The 22,380-nt window shown below is 39.4% G+C and overlaps 1 long non-coding RNA gene and 1 other non-coding gene across 2 annotated transcripts; one reads left to right on the top strand and one right to left on the bottom strand.

The window, feature by feature from the left end:
* Positions 1-5,382: 5,382 nt before the first annotated feature.
* On the bottom strand, positions 5,383-22,251 carry LOC144016763 (uncharacterized). The gene is made up of 4 exons (XR_013282997.1): positions 22,119-22,251; positions 11,281-12,922; positions 10,138-10,219; positions 5,383-6,135 (listed from the first exon to the last, which is right to left on the bottom strand). It is a non-coding gene; the product is annotated as an uncharacterized LOC144016763 (long non-coding RNA).
* On the top strand, positions 11,727-11,800 carry trnan-guu (transfer RNA asparagine (anticodon GUU)). The gene has a single exon. It is a non-coding gene; the product is annotated as a tRNA-Asn (tRNA).
* Positions 22,252-22,380: the final 129 nt, after the last annotated feature.

Raw genomic sequence — 22,380 nt, 5'->3', positions numbered from 1 at the left:
TTGACCCACACGTGCACATATTCCTGCGGAAATGATGGACGGTGTGCATGAAATGATCCTACACCCTTTCCCCTCCCTTGCATCGCATCTCGAGGCGGAGAGTTCGCTTATATTTTAGTTGTCTCCGGGGAAGCATAAAAACGAAGCAGGGGGGTCCAACATGTGCTGTGCAGTTTACCGTCCATACAAAACAAACGCAGAGTCAAGGGAAGACTTTATGCTGTTTCTCTTCCTCTTACCTGTCGACAGTTTGGTGATGAGACGGGAAAATCTGGGATTAAGAATCCTTGGCCAAATTGCGGTCAAGAAAATGGATGGATGGATGGATGAAAATGCACTTTCACTAAAGTATTTGGAACTCCGTTTCTACCGCATTATTTTTATGTTGAGATGGTGTTATCGGCAGCTGCTGAAAGTAACTAAAAAAGTAACTTTTAATCTAACTTAGTTACTTTTAAAATCAAGTAATCAGTAACGCAATTTAGTTACTTTTAAAACGAAGTAATCAGTAAAGTAACTAAGTTACTCTTTCAAGGTAACTGTGGCAACACTGCTTATGAGTGTCTTTCCGGGACACTTGGACAAAGATGAGATTTGTTACATTAAAAAGTTCTAAAGTTCATGATGCCGCACGTGGATGGCAGTTCTGCATCACACACAAATGATTCCAGGTTCCAATCACAGATTATTTTGTGTGGAGTTTACAAATTCTTACATTCCAAAAACAGGTTCATTGGCCATTTTGTCCATCGGTGTCAGTGTGAGAACCCTATAAATGACGAATGATCGGGTCAAGGTGTACCTGTACCTTTCCGCCAAAGTCAACTGGGATCAATTCTGGACAAGATAGGCAGCGAATGGATGATTGGCTGCACGTCAAAAGTGATCTGATACTTTGAAAAACTTTGGGTTTTAATTCAAAGGAACTTGTCATGTCTGTCTAAGGTTTGTCTTATTTTTTTTTCTGGTAGTTGGCTCTCTTATCTCTGTTTTTCTTGTTCCCTTACCCAAGAGCCACTGGTTATCAGCTACCAGTCTTAACCTCTATGGCCACACAGGGGATGCACCAGATTGTTCCTCTTCTTCCTTTGTTTGAAACTGATCGCCGTCTTGCATCCTGTCTTGCTCTAGTGATATTTTTTTGGGACAACTTCCTGCTTGGATATTCTTTGCTTTTTGTCTTGACTCTTGTCGGTTTTTGCGTCCTTCTGGCAATCCTTCCTGCTGCATCTTCCAATCACTATGAGCCACGTGCTTCGCTTGTCTTCTTTTGTTGCGGAGCTTTTGTTTGCTTTGACTGTTACTTTGTCTTTTTTTTTTTTTTCAAACCAACTGTTTTGCGACTTCTTTTTATTTTTTTTTAAATAAAGACTGTTTATTTAATCCATCAAGGCTCTGTTCCTGCTTCGGGGTCAGACTTGGAATTGATTCCAGGCTATGAGGAGATACATTGGCGCCTCTCTTTACACACGATGCATCTATTCTACACCACGGAAAGCTGCCAACCAACTGCGTTCCTGCACTCGCTGCACCCGAGAGCCGTTCGACCCGGTGCTGGCGAAGCTCTCTGGAAAGCGAGCCTATGATTAGCGAGCATGGCACGGGCACAACGTTGGGCCATTAGAGTGGTTTTATCTGTGGGTTGCCAAGAACGTCAACGTATGGACAAAACAAAACGAGAAGCTCCATCTAAGTCTCTTGTTGCATACGCGGTCAAATGTTTTGACGTTATCGTTACGGAACGACTGACTCATCTGTGCGAAAGCGCTTCCCTCAGTCCCCCCCATTTTCAAACCGCACTCTCCCCGTTGATTGATGCTCGCTTGGAACGCCGTACCTCGAAGCGGCGGCCGCTCGACATGTTTGGCGGCATTGCGGGCGACATGGCGAATACGGACGAACGCACTCGTGACGCAGGCTGGCCAAGGGGAGCCGCGGACGCAGAATTACAGAGTAAAACCACCTCATTAGATCGCGGTGACGGCATCGAGCGGCTGTTCCTCACATGTCCGCAGAGGCCGCATAGGAAGTGGAGTGCAAACACTACCGTCGCCATTCATTCACTATGGTGGGAAGCAGAGAAGGCACAGGGTAGGGTTTCCAAAGGGTTTGGAGCTAATGTTAGCATTAGAAAGTAGGGTTTCAATCTTGTGTCTACCGGTCAATCACAACTGGACAAACTTGTGCTTTTAAGATGCTGCACTTGAAGGTATACCCCGAACTGGTCGTCAGTCAATCGCATGGCACGTTTACACAAACAAACAACATCCATTCCGACCTATAGACAATTTAGAATCGTCAATGAGCCAAATATGTACGTTGTTGTACAATGGGAGGAAGCCACAGTACCCGCGTAAAACCCACGCAACCAAAGCTTAACACGGGAGCCCGGATTCAAACCGCCAACCTTGGTCTCAAGAGGCGGATTCGCTAACCTTCGTCTCATTGTGCCACCTTTTTTTTCCCAAGCCAGTTTTCGATTTTTTAATTACGGTTTGAAAGCTGATGGTGCGGGCCAAAATGTTACTTCTAATGTGTTGCTCCCTACGCTGCTCATAACTCTTTGCCATTTTGTTTATGCTTCCTTTGTTGAAGCCGACAGGAATGTCGTGTTTGACCTGCCTCGACAATTATCCCGGAATTTTGGAGGGGGGGGGGGGGGGGGAACTGGAACGCAGCTAAGTAAACAGGGAAGGTCATTATTTCCCAGCAATGGCAACCAAGGAAATAGTGAATTATTAGAGGGTATCATATTTGAAAAATGGCCCTCACCCGTGTGAGTTTAACTTAGCCAACTGAGTAAGTACAACTGCAGACGAGATTGATGTAGATTTTTGTCCAAGTCTTGGGAAATAAATGTGTCTTGTTCACACCAGCCTTGTAAAGTATTATGTCTTATGTTAAAATTAAAGTGTTCTCTATGTCAGACCAACAGCCCCATTGAATGATGTTCAACGCCAAAATGGAAGCAGTAGTCGAGGTCAGCACAATTTTCTCACCGGATTTTATTTTTTTTTCTCTCTCTATAAAAAAGGGACCTCTTCTGATTTTGGAGAATGTGATTTGATTCATGTTATCGATGGCAGAGCAAGAATCTGATCGATAACACATTATACCAAGGCACACAGTAGGGTTTTGAAATAGTTTTCCCAGTCTGAGTTCGGGTTTGAAGCCAATATTGGGTTTTCAAAAAAGCGTTAAGATTTCAATATAGAGTTAAGCTTTCACATTAGGATTTCAAGCTAAATTTAGGGTTTTATGATAGGTATAGGGTTTAAAATTCTGGTTTAAACCAGGTTATATATTGAAGGTTAGGGTTTCAAGATGGGGCTGGAATTGCAAATTATTGTTAGACTTTCAAGTGGAAGTGAGGGTTTCAAATTAGGGCTTCATGGTTTGGTGTTTCAAGCCAAGGTTTAGGGTTTTAAATCATGGTTTCAAGCCAGATTTATGGTTTCAACTCAGGCTTTGAGTTTCAAATTAGGGTTTCAAGATGAGGTTTGATCTTGAAATAATGGTTTATAGACAGGGTTTCAAATTGTGGTTTCAAGCCAGGGTTGGGGTTTCAAATCTGAGGTTAGGGTATGAAATTATGGGTTCAAACCAGTTTTAGGGTTTGAAATTATGGTTTCAAGTCAGTCTTAGGGTTTCAAATTAGGGTTTCATGTCAGGGTTGGGGTTTTAAATTAGGGTTTCCATCCAGGGCTAGCATTGCAAACAAAAGGTTAATGTTTGAACTCTGAGGTTAGGGTATCAAATAATATTTCAAGCCATGTTCAGGATTTTGAATTTGGGCTTCAAGTCAGGCTTAGGATTTCAATTAAAGGTTAGAATTCCAAATTCGTTTTTCCAGCCAGGGCAAGGGTTGCAAACAAGGTTTAGGGATTCAATCCAGAGATTTGGGTTTCAAATTAGAGTTTCAGGAGAGGTTTGGGGTTTCATATTGTGGTATCAAGCTAAGGTGAGGAATTTAAATAGGGGTTTCAAACCGGTGTTATAGTTGCAAATTGGGGCTTCAAACTAGGGTTAGCTTTGCAAATGGGTTTGGTTTTCAAATCTGGGTCACATTTCCAAATTAGGGTTTCAAGCCTGGGTTATAGTTTCAATTTAGGGTTTCAAATGAGTTACAAGAGACAACAGACTTCTGAAGTTGCTGTCCATGTGTTTTTGACTATGCGCTAAAAATCCAACCCACTCATTTGGGTTTGTGGCGTCTATATGATTTTTCTGTTTGGGCGGAGCACCTTAACTCGGAGGTGTAAAGTATCTCGCCGGCCTGTGCTAGCATCCATCCGGCGCTGCCTGCGCGTGGGTGGTTCCACGTCCAAGGCGGCGCTCCGCGGCGGCCGGGTCACTCCGGGGTGAGGGCTGCTTGCGAAGGCAGGAGGCCGAGGTGTGGAGAAGCATCCCTTTCGCCGCAGGCAAGCTGCTCGACCTACGCTGCACCCGAGAGGAGACGCCCTGTCTGCAAGAACAGCTGGCCAGGAAGTCTGGCAGAAATGCTTTTGGGGAGCGCGAGCGAAAGAGATATGAGAGGAGACAAGTCAAGGAGGAGAAAAATAGAGATAGATGCGGCAAAAGGAAGTTGAGAGTGGCGACTTGAAATTCGGTTAGACAGCCAGAAGTCGGGGTCAAAGCGCATAAATCTTCTGTACTGGATTTATGAAGGTAGATTCTTTTCCGTCAACCTATGACAAGTCAGGAACGTGATGGACGCACGGAAACCTTTCATGGTTTCCTCAGATATGAGTGACACATGACCGTGAACACTTGAAGGCCATAATCATTGTTTGATTTGTGAAAAAAAAAAAAAAAAAAAAAAAGAAATAGAATATAGAAGCTTCACAGTGAGGTCATCATGTCAGCCTGACAGTTCGAATAGTTGAAGTTGAAGTTTATTGAACATATATATATATATATATATATATATATATATATATATATATATATATATATATATATATATATATATATATATATATATATATATATATATATATATATATATCCATCCATCCATTTTCTTGACCGCTTATTCCTCACAAGGGTCGCGGGGGCTGCTGGCGCCTATCTCAGCTGGCTCTGGGCAGTAGGCGGGGGACACCCTGGACTGGTTGCCAACCAATTATATATATATATATATATATATATATATATATATATATATATATATATATATATATATATATATATATATATATATATATATATATATATATATATATATATATATATATATATATATATATATAAACACATAAAGAAAGTTAAAAGTAAAATAAAAGAAACATCCAATAAACATCAATTTCTATGTTCAAGGGAGTAGGAAGAAGTTGAAAACTTATCCAGTCCTACCCCTTATTCTTCATATCCTATCACTTATTTACAATAGATTACATTTTAATAAAAGAAAATATATAATCCTACTCATATAGCGTATGCAAATACGTTACGCTCTACAATTTTCTTAACTCATGTCTGATTTAAATAATAATATTGAACTTTGCTTTTAAACATTTTTTTTTAAATTCAACAAGTGAATTACATCTTTTCAGGTCAGTTCTCAAGTTATTCCACAAATTAACTCCTTTAACGGAGACACACCTTTGATTAATGGTGGGATTTGATGAGTTGGGATTTGAAGGACGTGCAAACTCCGCATGGAAAGTCAAAGCCCAGATTCGAACCCCAAACGTCAGAATCGCGAGGCAGATGTGCTAACCCACTTATCTGACATGCCGCCAGTATTTCTTTTAAAACGGACGGGTGCCAAGAATTTTGACTGTGCGGGTATATTAAAAACAAACGTGTTTCGACAGAAGAAATAATTTGAACGTCCTCCAAAAGTCCAAACTTGGCAACCGGCTTGCATTCTCCGCCTATCTTATGTTTGCAATCTTCGTTCCGACTGATTACGCCACTCTTTGTAAGACAATAAACCTTACTGAGATCTGCCGAGCTGGCTTGCATGAAGCGATTAACGCCTCCACTGACCTCCTGCGAGCGCCTGCTTACAAGCTGCCGTCTTCAGGCTGGAAGGGGGATGCAGAGTTCATTTTTTTTTTTTTGTCAATGGATCCAGAGTGAGCGGCCTCCTCGTGGCGGCTATCCAGAAAAGCTGGCCTAGTGGGCAGACTGACAGTTATGGGGAAGGGGGAAGGGGGATGAGAGGGGGAAATGATGAAAACAGACATGGGGTTCTATCAGTTTACACACACGTACGTTGTACTTTTCTATTGGTCCTTGTCAAAAACGCACACAAACACAGGAAGCAATCGCTCATGCAGGAGGATGTTCAACGCTCGCTTTCGAATCTTGATTTTTTATTTTTTTTCCATCATAAAATCAGTTTAAGTATACAGAAAATGTCTCAAGTGTCATTTTTAATGGCAAAAAGGATGGGTAATGAACATTACATCCCATTTTACATAACATACAGATTTTGAACATCTTAAAGAAGAAGTAACCCCCGCCCCAACCCCCCCCCCCAAAAAAAAACAAAATTCTTGACAATACTGTAATATGTTCTATGCAGCCCCACTATTTTAAATATTGCGTTAGTGGAATATGAGTTAAGCAGCAAAATCCAACCGTTTTTATCCATCTCAGGGGGCGGCCATTTTGCCACTTGCTGTCGACTGAAGATGACGTCAATGTTACTCAGGTCTCAGGTAACAACTATTCACAGCTCAGCTTAAAAAAAAAAAAAAAAAAAAAAAACAGGTGCGCTGTGATTGGTCGTTGCCTTACCTTGAGCAACATTGATGTCATCTTCAGTCGACAGCAAGTGGCAAAATGGCCGCCCCCATAGATGGAAAAAAATGGCTGGATTTTTGCTTCATAACTCGTATTCCACAAATGCAATATTAACCGTACTGTTATGTTTAGACTAGTGAGGTCACATATAACATATTATTATCAAGGAATGTTTGACTTCCTCTTTAAATGATTTTAAAAGTGTGCGCTTACTGCTCTTGTGTGGTGTACTTGACATTCCCATCACAACACACAAAACACATAGTAGTAGTAGTAGTAATAGAAACAGTAGAAGAAACGTTGGAAGCTAGGCTAACTGTTAGCATATCAGGTAACTACACTGTGCTTGCAAGCTCTTCGCCTTGTTATTTTTAACCGCGGTAAATGACTTGGGAGACACGTTACACAAACACTCAACATATAACATAACAATAGCGTGAACTTCAGTGAGCTTTTCCATTAGCTACGTCACAATCCGAGCACGTCGAAAATGTTTACCAAGTTTAGCGTTTACAATTGTCGACGCTGACTGTTTTTCAAACAAAGCACGGAAGAGCCCTGTGAGATGACTTTTCGCGCAAAATGCTCGATATGAGTACACCACTTAACGTAAATTGCCACACAAGTATAAAATGAAACAAATGTAATGTAAAATGTCGAAAGATTCACTGTCTACATACCTTTTAATCGCAAGCAAAAGGCGTATGGCAGCTAGCTAGCATCTAGCGGGAGAAGCTAACATGGCCACATCTTCATTCGGTGCATCAGAACATTTGTTGAGAGAAAAACCGTTAGATATAGCCTACTTGAAAGCTGCCAAAATAAAATAGGTAACAGCACTAAATATTTTACTTTTACTCTTACAGCTATTTTCTCCGTTTCTTTTTGGATTTATTTTCACAGTTCTTTCGAGGCTGCTGCGTGCTGGTGGTAAAGGGTTTGTGTATGTGTGCGTGGGTCACTGTTTTGCTGAATTTGAAACATTTGAAGTATCCGAGAAACCCCCCCCCCCCCCCCCCACCCCAAACCCCCACCCCCCCGACCTCTCCGTCCCTGTTCCGCATTAGAGGAGTGGTGCGCTCATTTGGACCTGTCAAAGTGCATAACGGTCGTCAATGTGGGTCACACAAACACCGGCCGTCTTGATCACATTATGTAGATATAATTTATTGTACCTGCGGTCACTCACTTTTCAATATCGTTCAAATGTAGCAATTTGTCGGCCTTTTAAGTTGAGCCCGCTTAAATCATCCCATTTATGCGTAATCAAATGGGATCTCGATACGCAAAACGTTACTCTAAAAGTTGCCGCTGCAGAATTTAAAAATGCAAAATACGTACCTAATACTTTGTGTTATGATCGATCATGCAAAATTGTAAATATCTGATTAGGGCACAGTACTATATTATACTGTAGGAGTAGATTACGACCAGTGAGCGTATTTCGAATGCAAGTGAAATCCAATGAAAGGTACGTAGCGCCAAATGATGTCGCTTTTTTTCGATGAAATCCGAAACTGTGAAAAATTATTTTTGCTTTTTGTTGGATAAGAACGACAATTTAGTGACCTATTAGCTTTATTGGATAACCCGTGCTCTTTCAAATAAAAACACAATTCCTTTTAACCAGCCTACTATATGTCAGTTAAAGCAATAACAAACAGTGTTTAAGGGGGACATACATTAATGATAATAATAATAATAATAAATAATAAAAATAATAATAATAATAATAATAATAACTATTATTATTATTATTATTATTATTATTATTATTATTATTATTATTATTATTATTATTATTATTATTATTATTATTATAAGGGTCGCGGGGGGTGCTGGAGCCTATCTCAGCTGGCTTTGGGCAGTAGGTGGGGTACACCCTGGAGTGGTTGCCAGCCAGTCGCAGTATTATTATTATCATGTTTAATTTATTAAAAAAATTTCTACATAAATGTAAAACTTGTTTTACATAAAAAAACATATTTCTTTTTTATTTTATTTTACAGATGTTCCTTTTTTATGGAAAAATGATCTTTTACAATTCATTTCCTTTTATGAAAAAGACTGAATAGCTCCTCTTTCATCTATGACCACTTCAAAAAACAAAGTGTATGTAGGAATGGAAAACAGATTTTGTTTTTCCTGTTTATGATCGTATTATCGTTAATGTTTTATGTCCAGTATAAAGCGCATTGTTACAGCTGCAGCTGATGTGAAAGCACTATAAAAAATAAAGATGAGTTGATAAAGTGATGTTGTATTTTTAATAGTTTTCGGAAACTTTTTTTTTTTAACCAAAAAAATGTTGTTGTTTTTGTTTTGTCAGTCTGCTTCCGACATGAGTGATTATTTTTACTTTTATTTGTTTATATCATAAATAACGGTACTTGAAATATCGCCTGTGGAGTTAATCAAGCTTTGACAACAACCAAACTATTTCAAATGAATATTCCAAATAATTTGAATAGACAGACTGCAACTCATAAGTGATTGCAGAGATTGAGCGGAAAACAAACACGCACAAAAAAGAAAGCACGCAACAAACAGTACAGTGGCGTGCCATGTCATCAATCAACATCGTCTCCAACAAGAAGCCCTTAAACGACCTTCACTTCAGCTGGCTCGCAGAAATTGCTCATCAGCTGCGCAGTAAGGACACCCTTTGTCGTGGGCGCATCTGGAGTGAGATTAAGTAAATACAAAAAAAATAAAGATATAAAAGTGTTATTTTTGGTTTGTTTTTGATCTTCAGAGAGGGCACGGTTAGGTCACCACACGCAGAGTCATAAAACTTGGCATGATTCAACAAAAAAAAAATAAAGGCTACAAAACAAAGAAGGAGAAAAAGTCATTGTTGGTAAAAGGAGGGAAAAAAAAAGAAAAAGCTGCATCCAAATTCATACTCGTAAAGTAATTGATTTTGAAAAGGGGCTTAAAAAAAGCCGGGACAGCGACACAAGCGCAGGGCGACCGCTCATTTGCCATCTTTTGGCATGTCGAGATAGATGTAAACAACAGTAAATGTTGACGGCTGCCTTTTGTCTGTTAAAAAAAAAAAAAAAAAAAAAAGTCTTAATCTCGTCGAGGCTGCGCTGTGAGCTCATGTTACATTTGGCGGGATAAAATGCGTGTTTTGTGAGTTGAAACAGGCCCAATTTGAAACAGGCCCGCTCTCCTTTTGAGCCTGGGCCACTTAGCATAATTGAATCGGGACTTTTCTTTTCTTTTTTTTTTTTTCTGAGCACTGCCTTTCACTGTCTGCTGCACTTTATATTTAAACTTGTCAACAGCTCGCTTGCTAACCAGGTCACTGTTTAAGTGTGACGTGGAAAAAGGTGCAAACACACGAGCAAAAAATAAACATGAAGGCTAGCTGACCTTGAGAGTGGCACCCAATTCCCAACTAGGCCAGTTATTATCAGACTTGCGTTCCCATTCCTCCGCTCACGAGTTGTCTGACCTGCAAAAAAAAAAAAAAAAAAAAAGGCAAAAGATGGGTCAGTGCAGAGGCAATGGTTGAAGTGAAATGAAAAAATGAGTGAACTACTTGTGATGTGACGCAACATGAGACTCGGCATTGCTCCATTTGTTTTATGGTGCTTGGCGTATTTTGTGTGAATATTGCAAATTTTCTCTGGACTTTTTCCATTGTAGTATTTAACCACAATTTGTCTTGATTTTTGTTCTTTTTAAACTTCACTCTTGTAAAAATCCATCTTTTTTTTATGTCATTTTAAGACTTCTAGTATACTTATTTCATACAGTTTTACAGTACATTATGTCCTATAATATTAAAGAGGAAGTCAACCTAAAAATTTATTTTTGACAATAATGTGTTCTATCCAGCCCCACTCGTCTAAGTACGGTATTTTGTTTATTATTGCGTTAGTGGAATCAGCCATCAACCAATCAGAGCTCAGCTTCAGAAAACAGGTGAGCTGTGATTGGTCGTTACTTGAGACCTGAGCAACTGTGATGTCATCTTCAGTCGACAGCAAGTGGCAAAATGGCCGCCCCCTGCGATGGATAAAAACGGCTGGATTTTGCTTCAGAACTCGCATTTCACAAATGTAATATTAATCAGAATGTCATGTTTAGACTAGTGAGGTTACATATAACATATTATTTTGAAAAAATGTTGAAGGTTGACTTCCTCTTTAAGATTTTTTTCTGGAAATACTGAGACTTTATTCTTGTAAACTTTTGAATTTAATCTTGAATTCTCGAGAAAAAAAATCTTTTTTTTTTTTTTTTTTACAAGGCCTTGCATGCATAATATTTTGACAACATCCCTGTCTTCTTCAAAATAAATTCTGAATAATAAGATTTACACAGACAAAAAAAAAAAATTAAATATTCCTTAATTGCAACTTTATTTTACCCTTTACTTAGGTAAAATCCAGACTTTATTCTGTTTTAATTCTAGCAGGCTATATTGCCTGCTACAATTTCATTTTTGTAGAACAAAAAATAAAAAATCATCTCAAACTCAAATGGTAGAGAAAATACAAGATGAGCCACCTTTTTTATGATGACGATGATGATGTTGATGATGATGTCGACGACCTGAACTTTTCTAATGACAGTGATTTGGCCCCACTGTAATTCTCCTGCCTCACGCTTCACGCTCCAAGCCGGGCTGGCAAATACACGCCACACCAGCAACAATTTGCATTCCTCGTCTCCTCCTGGGGCAGATGAAAGCAGCACTTGAGGTCGATTACTGCGGGCATGAGTGTGCATTCATCAGCCTGCACCTTGAGTGCCAGAAGGGTCCCTCCACCCCCAAAACGGAATTGCGGGGTTTAGCTCATGGAAACATTTAAGATTACGCTTAAATTGACTGCAAAAGTAGTTGGAAAAAATTCATCCATTCATTTTCTAGAGCACTTGCCCTCAGTTGTGAGCGTTCGCAACCGAGACCAGCAAGTGCATAGTTGAGCATCATATTACCGAGCTGGTTTCATGTCTCTGTGGCGCAATCGGTTAGCGCGTTCGGCTGTTAACCGAAAGGTTGGTGGTTCGAGTCCACCCAGGGACGTGACCATCTTTTGCGTATCACTATTGCCGTACTGATAAAGGTTATCTTCTCTGCTGTGAGTCCGCCAACTTGAGTCAACAGAGCCGAGAAAATGAAACGAGTCGTTGCTGGTCCGATGAGTCCGTTAAATTGACTCAGCAAACTGATGAAACTCAGTCAGCTAACAATAGTCAACGTTGACCTTGCAGTGTTCGAACGCCTGTTCTTAAAGCGTTCTTAAAGTTGAGTTGAGTTAAGTCGGCAGCAAGTTACAAAATGGCCGCCACCCCTGAGATGGATAAAACAGCTGGATTTTGCTTCATAACTCATATTCCACGAAGTGTAATATTAACCAGAATGCCATATTTAGACTAGTGGAACATATTATTGTCAGAAAAAAACAAATTGGGTTGACTTCCATTTGAACTCTTTTACTGCCACATGTAATAAAAAAAAATTGTATGACAAAGGCTTTAATGCTTCCATCTGCTGGCCATAGTTAGTGGGTGTTTTTGATTTCACAACCCATTGACCAGGCAGCACTGCACTTAGACGTTGCACTGAGAAAAACAAAATAAAATAAAAAAAAACGTAGTTGACGTCATTTAACGTTTATGGCGGCATACGTCGTGATTTTACTGATCGTTATTAAACGTTTTTGGCGGTCAAAGAGTTAAGACAGAACCAACAAAATTGAATTATTATTTTTTTTATTGTTTCCTGTGAGTTTGTTTGCTGTGAACTGATGAAACTGCAGGGGAAGTACTTGCTGCTGGTTATGCGTACGCTTATTTCCAATCTGGCAGCAAAGTCGTGTTTACACAGGGACGAGTGTGGGGGGGGCATACAAGTGCAATGACAAGAAGCTCTGTCATGAAGTGCAGAGTGAACGCAGCAGCAAACATGTTAGGGTGCGCAGGAACACGGGAGGTCGCCTGAACGCATCACGGTGTGCGCGCCTCCTTTCCGCTTCATCACCTCCGTGTACAAAGAAAGCAAAAAACAAGACCTTCCTGTCCCGCGATGATGCGATGCGAGGGGATCGGTGCGTGCAAAGGCTTCATTCATCACTGTCGCTCGATCGCCTTGTGTTGTTGGGCCAATCTGCACCACCTCCCACCCTTAAAAAGCACATATAGACTCCTGTAAAAAAAAAAAAAAAATGGGAGGGAGGTGGTGGGGGTCCACTTAGCCATGGCTCAATAAAAAGGCCCCATGCACTTAGTGAGGCATTAATTACCCCCCACTTGAAGTGAAGCAAAACCAGGGTTAACTCAACATAATGGACTCTGTCACCACATGCACACACAAGAACCTTTTACATACTGTACATGTCTGAGGATTAGCCACCGCGCTGCCCCCCACGCACGCACCCTTGTTCTTTACTACACTCTGTTCTATTAATGCCACTGAGGAAAGGGAGGCTATGATATATTTTTTTAATGTATTGTATACACTCGAAAAAAAGAGTTGTGTCAAATATATCCCAATTAGGTCAAGAATGGACCAACACAACTTTTTGAGTTATTTAACCCAAAAGTTGGATCAGATTAAATTAATAACCCACAAAGCAGCCCAGGTTTTTTTTTTCTGTGTTATTCATTTGATCCAACTTTATGGTTAATTATTAAATAACTCGATTAATTGGACTAATACGTTTTCAGTTATTTAATCCAAAAAGTTAGATCAAACTAATTTAATAACACCAGAGAGCAACCCTTGCTTTTTTTTTTAGATGAATTATTCATTTGACCTAACTTGATGGTTGGGTTTGGGTTGAATAACTAATTGGACCAACCCAATGTTTTCAGTGAATTTAAAAAAAAAAAAGGATCAAATTAAATAAATGACCCACAAAGCAACCCAATTTTGTGGTTTTTTATTTGACCCAACTTTTTGGGTCAATTGAATTGGGTCAAAAATGAATATGGTTAATTGAATAACTCGATTAATTAGACTAATACAACATTTTCAGTTAATTAATCCAAAAAATTGAGTCAAACCATTTTTATTTTTTATTTATTTATTTTTTTTGGTGGGGTATTCATTTGACCCAACTATATGGTTAATTGAATAACTAGTTGGACCAACCCAATGTTTTCAGTGAATTTAAAAAAAAAAAAAGGATCAAATTAAATGAATGACCCACAAAGCAACCCAATTTTGTGGGTTTTTTATTTGACCCAACTTTTTGGGTCAATTGAATTGGGTCAAAAATGAATATGGTTAATTGAATAACTCGATTAATTAGACTAATACAACATTTTCAGTTAATTAATCCAAAAAATTGAGTCAAACCATTTTTATTTTTTATTTATTTATTTTTTTTGGTGGGGTATTCATTTGACCCAACTATATGGTTAATTGAATAACTAGTTGGACCAACCCAATGTTTTCAGTTAATTAATTAAAAAAAAAAAGGGTCAAATTAAATGAATAACCCACAAAGTAAACCACTTTTATTGGTTGTTTTGTGGGTTATTCATTTGACCCAACTTTTGGGGTTAATTGAATTGGGTCAAAAATGAACTGACCCAACTTTTATTCAACCCAAAAAGTTGGGTCAAATTAAATGAATAACCCATAAAGGAACCCATTTATTTATTATTTTTTTATTTTTTTTGGTGGGTTATTCATTTGACCCAACTTTTGGGGTTAATTGAATTGGGTAAAAAATGAACAGACCCAACTTTTATTCAACCCAAAAAGTTGGGTCAAATTAAATGAATAACCCATAAAGCAACCCATTTATTTATTTATTTATTTATTTTTTGGTGGGTTATTCATTTGACCCAACTTTATGGTTAATTGAATAACTAATTGGACCAACCAAATATTTTCAGTTAATTAATGAATTTACCCAAAATGTTGGATGAAATGAATAACCCACAAAACAACCCAATTATATGGGTTGTTTTGTGGGCTATTCTTTTGACCCAACTTTTTGAGATATTTAAACAAACAAGTTGGGTCAAATTAAATAAATATTCCAAAAAACAACCCAATTATATATGAGTTGTTTTGTGGGTTAATCATTAAATCCAACATTTCGGGTCAATTACATAACCTGAAAAGTTGGGTGGCAAGCAAAATAAGTCCTCTATTTATTCATTTATTTATTATTTTTCAATCACTCTGCAATGTTATGCCAATGACGTCATTGAATGATGAGAATAACTTTGAAATGATATTTTTCATCCTTAAACAACAGCACATTCACGTAAGAGGATGTTTACGCTACAAGAATAGCGTAATGACAACGATCCATCCAAAGTTCCTCAAAGCTTCTTGGAAATCAATTAAGATCACTAAAAAAAAATTTAAAAAAAAGTGTGGAGGAGGTAACAAGGCCACTATTTCATTAAGATGAAAGACTTGAGTTCTTGGAAGTTTTGGCCGTTTGTTTGCACCACAAATCAGCAATTTCGTGCTGGCCGTGCTTTGGCATCAGCGGCCCAATCTCATTCAACTTACATAACGCCGCAAGCTGGCGGTTCTTGTCCTGCTGACTGAACAAACATCTTCAGCCATGATACTTTAGTCGCGTGACCCAAAGTGACCTTGACGAAGCAGTTAGCAGCGTGCGCGCAGCGCTAGCATTTTTACATTTGTTTGGTTTGATGTGATTATTTGATAGGGCAAAAATAGATTGTTGTTATTTGCCATCGCTAAAGGATATGATACAGAACGTTGAATGGAACATTTCAATCCATTTTCAATACTTATTATCTTGGTGAACAAACCGTTACATTTCATTTGAAGAAGGAAACTAGCATAAACGGCTTGAGTGATGATTTTAGCTGTCTTTTTTTTACCGTCATCATTTCAATGTGTGACATGTCAGTTGAAAAGATGTTGGGTGAGGTAAATTGATTACAAGGGAGACGGAATGCCGGCCGTAATTTTAAAGGCAGGGTCTTCCGTTTTCACTCAGGAAAATTTCCGTTTTCACTCAGGAAAATGCACTATATAAATACAGAATGTATACCCATGAACTTCACAATCTACACCTCTGGGCTTCTGTTAATGTGTGGTGGTGATTTTTTTTCCTCCAAGCCTGTATTTGGCCATTTTGTGTTTGTTTTGTCAACAGTTGGACGTTTCTGTGGACAGACAGTTGTTTACCCCTCCAGCCAATCGCAGAGCGGGGGGGGGGGTCACTCACTGTAGGCAGAAGGGGCCGGGTGAATTTGTCTGCTGCATGACATCACTCCCGGCGCAACTTGACAGCACGCACAGTTTTGTTTTGTTGTTTTTTTCACTCACTCACTCACTCACTCACTCACTCACTCCATGTAAGTCACATGGTCGCCCAGGCTTGTTGCGGCGGGAGTGACGTCATGCAGCGTCTGCCGACAATGAGTGACACCCCCCCCCCCCCCCCCCCCCCACCCGCCACCTCCCGCTCTGTGATTGGCTGGAGGGGTTAACAACTGTCTTTCCACAGAAACGTCCCATTGTTGACAAAACAAACACAAAATGGCAAAATACAGTCGGTGGGGGGTCGAGGACAAAATCACCACCGCACATTAACAGAAGCCCAGAGGTGTAGATTGAGAAGGAGTTCATGGGTATACATCCTGTATTTATAGAGTGCATTTTACCGAGTGAAAACAGAAGACCCTGCCTTGAACTTTAACGAGTTAGTTGTGTCAAAAACGGACGTGGTGGACTATCAGATGTAGTTAAGATGATCATTGAGGGACTGACTAATTAATTGACTTTCACACGTGCTCTTTTGATGCTGAAAATGATTCATTGTCAAATGTCTATTTTAACGAATGTCCAGCAAGTGAGTACACACAGACTCAATACTGTGTTGAAAATGTTGCCCAAAAAAATATCAATATAGTGGTGTAATTTTCAACTCTTCTGCATGTTTCCAAGCTAGACGAATTTATTCCTACCAATCAAGCCACGTATTAAAATGAATGAAGCCGTCTTTTAAATCCACGAATGGATAATATCTTTGAGAATGTCATAAATTGCTCCTTATACTGTCAGGATTTTTTTTCAAATCCAAACTAATCCAATCTAAATTAAAGACGGAGCAGCCAATGTCAACAAACTGCGTTCATCGCAACCCTCTGTCGAAAAACGGATTTGTTGAATTGAAACACGTTTTCTTGATGAACTCTTGTGTGCTTTTTCATTGTTCACCAGCATTGCCGAGTCGCATTATCGAATGTTTCGGATGAAGTCAGTTGATTATTTAAGGCAGATGTGGACTGACGCGTCTATTTACCAATCGTCCCGCGTGCGTGTATAACGCAACGCTCAAAATCCCGAAGAAATTCTGAAGTGATCCAGTGTGACTCCAGGTCGTGCCAGAAGAAATGATCGAAAGGCGGCAGTGATTCATTAGTTCTCTGAATGTGATCTCCTAGGAAGCAATTTTTCCACACTTACACATCCATATGTTGGTGTGTGTGTGTGTGACTCATCTTTCTGTCTTTCACTGCCAGACTCAATCTTTGCCATCAATCAAACGTCCATAACTGGAATCATGCAACCATGTGACACCCAAGGGAGAGGATGGGCTCATTCCGTTTCTCGTTTTAAATGCATTTCGTCTCGTTCGTTTAGCCGACAAATCCTACGCAAAGGACAAACAGATGCGAACTTGAAGATTTCGGGATGAGCGTTCTCAAGCCACAGGGGCGGACCTCGAAATCGGAAATGCGAGGGGTGCCGCCGTGCCCGGAATGTTAAGTCTACTTTGACTTGGCGGTAATCATAACATGTTCTCGGGCCGAGCCTTTAGTTAATGGAAGACATTACGAGATGCACATGTTGACGTGACACTTTTCCAAACACGTTTTGTCCCGTAAGGGCCACCGTACTTCCTGGATGTCAGTAGTTGAGCAATTTGTTATCTTCGCCGTTATCTTGCTGTGGTCTTTCGCTTGCTTTTCCTCTTGACTTTATTTCTTCATGACATCCATGGCACTAATTTTTAGAATCGATTAATCCATCGATTTATTCAATCGATTAATCGACTAATCGGATTCATTTTAATTTTGCATTAAAGTGTTAGAATAGCATTGTTCCCCTCCACACTTTTTTGCCGTGTAATAACTCCCACATAATACTTCTGATTCACACCGTTCAAATTTCAACTTGCTTCAAAAATTTACGACATTTTGGAAATATATCTTCTGATTTCACAGTACTTACAGTATTCACACAATTTTATGTTAAATATCAACTTGTCCCCATTCATTTTCAATGGCTTGACAATGAACTTTTTCTCCCCCCGCTTTCCACGCCCACCTCCATACATACAACTTCTCATCATTACCAACTCTGTGATCCTGCTCAGTGGCACACTTGGTAAAATGCATTGTCCAGTAACCAGGAGGTCACGGGTTCGAATCCTACCTCCAACTGTACACTGAAAATGTATCCATGGCGATTATGCTAAGTGATTACACGTATACCAACTATCTGAGTTCCACTTTTCCATCTAAATGAATGGCAGGTACTGCATGCCTAGGTGGCGCTATTGGGTGAATTTTATTTTATTTGTTGCATTTTTCCATTGGATATCATTAGTTCAATTTCTCCATCTAAATGAATGGAGGGTAACACTTTTACATATAAATAGGCCATTAGCCATGATTTTTCAACAAGCCAAGTTGGCTCACATGTTAAATACTTGCCTGGCGTTACGAGACATACAAGTGCATTGGTTCAAATCTCGCTTTGGAAATATTTTATTCGCATTCAGCTTTCAGCATTCCGACGGAATTTCTGCAGAAATTTCACTTTCTCCAGTTATCCAGTGGTATTTATTTCGTACTTCATATTCATAGAGCGATTACAAAAAAGTTGTATGTTACTGGTTCAGTCGTTGTTTTCCAAAGTAAAAACAAATGTTTGCAAATGTCTTCTATTGATTAAACACAGAAGTTAATCAGCCTTCTTTCATGAAGGACTACAGAAATCAGTGAACAATTACTGTTGCTATGCTGAAATCAGAGGATTTGGACAATTTTAAATAAAAAAAATTCTCCAACGATTACTCGATTATTAAAATAGTTGCCTATTAATTTGAGAATTGCTTACTTGCCGATTAATCGATTCATTTTCACAGCTCTACTTGGCACACATATTCGTTGAAGTTCACACACATTGTCACATGGGCTAGACAGAGCCACTCCAACTGAGAATACACAGTCCTCCGGTAGTTACTATTAGCATAGCAGGCATGAAAGATAAAATAACTAGTCAACGGCTCCCATAGAACTTTTCAATTGGTGCCATGACCCGGATGCCTTGCAGGGGGACCACAAAGGTTCCCATCGCAATTTTTTCACCGTCATAGTTAATAGTTTTTCCTCTTCCTTTCAGATATCATTCAGAACGTGAGGCCATCAGCAATTTATAGCTTTGGCTTTTCCGTTTTTGTTAACATATCATACACTCGGCTCGCCCGCTTAGCATTGGAGCCGTGTTTCAAAACTTGTAGCTTAGCAAAATGTTTTCCCAATGCCAGTTTGAGAAGTGTCATCTGAAGCGTGTCAACACGCGCCTGTGGCCGGATACGTCGCAAAAGAAAAATGGTCCTACCCATGCTTGGTGTGAATTTCCCCAAATTCGACAGTCGTGTCGGTTTATCCGACCAAAGAGATTTGAGATAGATTTGTCACTGAACCACAAGCTTTCCAAGAACTGAGTGATTAGTCACACATATCCACGTGAGCAACAACCTAAAGTCATCATGGGTAAAGAGATTTCTCACTCTCTGAAGCCACAAATGCACTTTTGCTAGCTTTGCGCTAACGCCTGCTGTCGGAGTTTGGTGTTTTCATTTCTGGTGGGAGTAGCAAACTTTCCACTGCTTGTGGTTGTCAAAAACAGTTCATGTTGCGTGAATTGATGCACGTTGGAGCAGTATGAAGCTTCTCAAACTGGTGCTCAACTGCAGTTAGTAAAGAAAAACTTCTGGTTTTGCAACCCTGTTCCAATGTTATTTGGCAAGCCATGAGCAAGGGAATGATTGATAGGCTTGATAATGGCTTCACGCCTGCCTGAATGATACCAAAATAGAAAAGGAGGAAGTGTATACTGATTGTTTTGGGTGGGAGAACCTACACTGGTATGTAGATATTTATTTAAAAAAAAAAAAGAAAAAAAAAAGGGTGGCACACATTAGCATTTCCAGATATTCCTGATCATGTTTATCAATGAAAGAGTGGATGGTCCGTAGTCATACATAAACAGAATCACGGGAGGATGTGTTTTAGGAGATATAAATAAGTTTTTCTTTGTGGAAATCGGTTTCACAGTTTTTCTGTAATACGCTCAATGACCAAGCGACGATTCAAACTATAACACGTTCATTTCACTACTACACCGTGTCGACATTCACAAAAACATGAATGACATTCCCATCATAATTTCCAGCCGTCTCAGTCATCTTGACCTCTCCTCTGTGATTCGCCCAGCGGCACATGCTGATGTTTTGTTTTTGTTTTTTTTCCTTTTTTCATCTTTTGAAGCCGTCTGGCATCACCTCACATGCGCCGGAGTCATCTACAAGTATGCGGCCTTTGATCGCAGGGGGGTGCATGCGATCTGTGTCTGCAGCCATCGCTTTTTCACTCCGCTAAAAACAACCCCCAGCCTCCCCCGCGGCTTCCTCCCTCACCCTCGAGGTCGTGTACATTTTTTATTAATTTTTGAAAATATTTTTCTAATTGTTTTGGCAACTTTCTTGGAATATAAAAGACTCCCCCCCCCGCCCCCCCCCCCCCCCCCCACTTTAAAACACCTTTAAACCCAAGGTCGCACATTCTAACAGCTGAATTTTTCAACTTAATTGTTAAAAATCGTGACCCTGCCTTGAAAGCCTTTGAAACTCTATTTGAAACCCGGCTTGGATAAAACCCAGTCACACATTCCAACAGCTGAATTCTTCCAATTCGTTTGTAGCAACTTAAAAATCATTCATGACAGTGCATGGAAGCCAAATCCTTCTTTGAAACCTTGACTTTTTTAAAACTTGAGGCCACATATTCCGACAGCTGAATTTTTCAAATCAATTTTTGAACATTAAAAATCTTGACCCTGCATAGAAGCCTTTGAAACCCAGCTCCGATAAAACCCAGTCACATTTTAACAGCTGAATTCTTCCAACTCACTTTTGTAACAACTGCTAAAAATCGTGGCAGTGCATGGAAGCCAAACACTCCTTTGAAACCCTGACTTGGCCACACATTCTGACAGCTGAATTTTTCAACTCAATTTTCCAACAACTGTTAAAAATCGTGACCCTGCATAGAAGCCAGCTCCTAGAAAAACCTGTCACACATTCTAACAGCTGAATTATTCAACTAACTTTTGTAAAAAGTTAACAACTGCTAAAAATCGTGACCCTGCATAGAAGCCTTTGAATCCTCATTTGAAACCCAGCTCCTATAAAACCCAGTCACACATTCTAACAGCTGAATTTCTCAACTCAATTTTGTAACAAGTTGACAGCTGTTAAAAATTGTGACCCTGCATAGAATCCTTTGAAACCCAGCTCCTATAAAACCCAGTTACACATTCTAACAGCTGAATTCTTCCAACTCACTTTTGTAACAACTTAAAAAATCATGACTCAGCATGGAAGCAAAACCCTCCTTTGAAACCCTGATTTTTTTTAATTTTTTTTAAACCGGAGGTCACACATTCTGACAGCTAAAATCTTAAAATGCACAAAATACAATAAATATACAGTATACATAAAAAAAATTAAAACTAGCATACATTTTTTCCGATCTGTTTTCCTCATAAGACTGATTGTGTTTTCATCTAAAAAAATGAATAGTACTGATTGTAAAAAAAAATAAAATAAAAATAAAAAAAACGTTCATGACTTTACATGACTTAAGCGAATGGATTTTATCACCACATTTTCTGAATACAATTGAGAAGCATGGAAACAAAGATCTCAAACTGTGCCGTGTCCTCCAGCCAATTAGCCTCTACACATGGAAAGATTTTTTTTTTTTAAACATTCTCTCAACAACAAGCAATGCAAATGTCTGGCAACCCAAAGAAGTCTTAACATACATTCCTTGCTGTTTTTTTTCCCCTCCCAAGGACGCAAATATTCTCAAATGCTTCTAATTTAGTTACAGAGCGAAGCGGAGAAGCCAGAAAACAATTTAATTCATCTGCACAAGACAAACAAAGACGACATTGAGCAGGATAGAAAGCCGCAGCAGCTCCCAGTATTTTGTTGTCTTTTGCGGTCCCCGGGTCTGATTGTGTCCCATTTTGTGAATAATGTGCAGTAATTTGACCTTGAAATAACGCTTTTCAAAAATCATGTTGATGGTACACTGACCTTGTAATAAGGAGCGACGATGTCATAGCCGTAGTGACCACATTGTTTTTCTTGCCTGTTTTTAATAAAGCAACATGGCACGATAAAAGCACATGTAAAGAAGCAAACTGGTTTTGTAAAAGGCAATTGCTGTATGTACGTTAGTATTCGTGTTTTGAATGTGCGCCCTGAGGGGGTGTGGCCTAGTGAGTGACATCTGCAGGGTGCTGGAGTCAAGTGGGCCAAAGTTGGCGAGTCATTTTGCATTGGCTGTTTGTCCCGT

This window comes from Festucalex cinctus, chromosome 3 (assembly GCF_051991245.1).
Source record: "Festucalex cinctus isolate MCC-2025b chromosome 3, RoL_Fcin_1.0, whole genome shotgun sequence".
NCBI lineage: Eukaryota > Metazoa > Chordata > Actinopteri > Syngnathiformes > Syngnathidae > Festucalex > Festucalex cinctus.
Note: the sequence above shows the minus strand (reverse complement) of the source record. Positions and strands in the feature narration are given on the sequence as shown.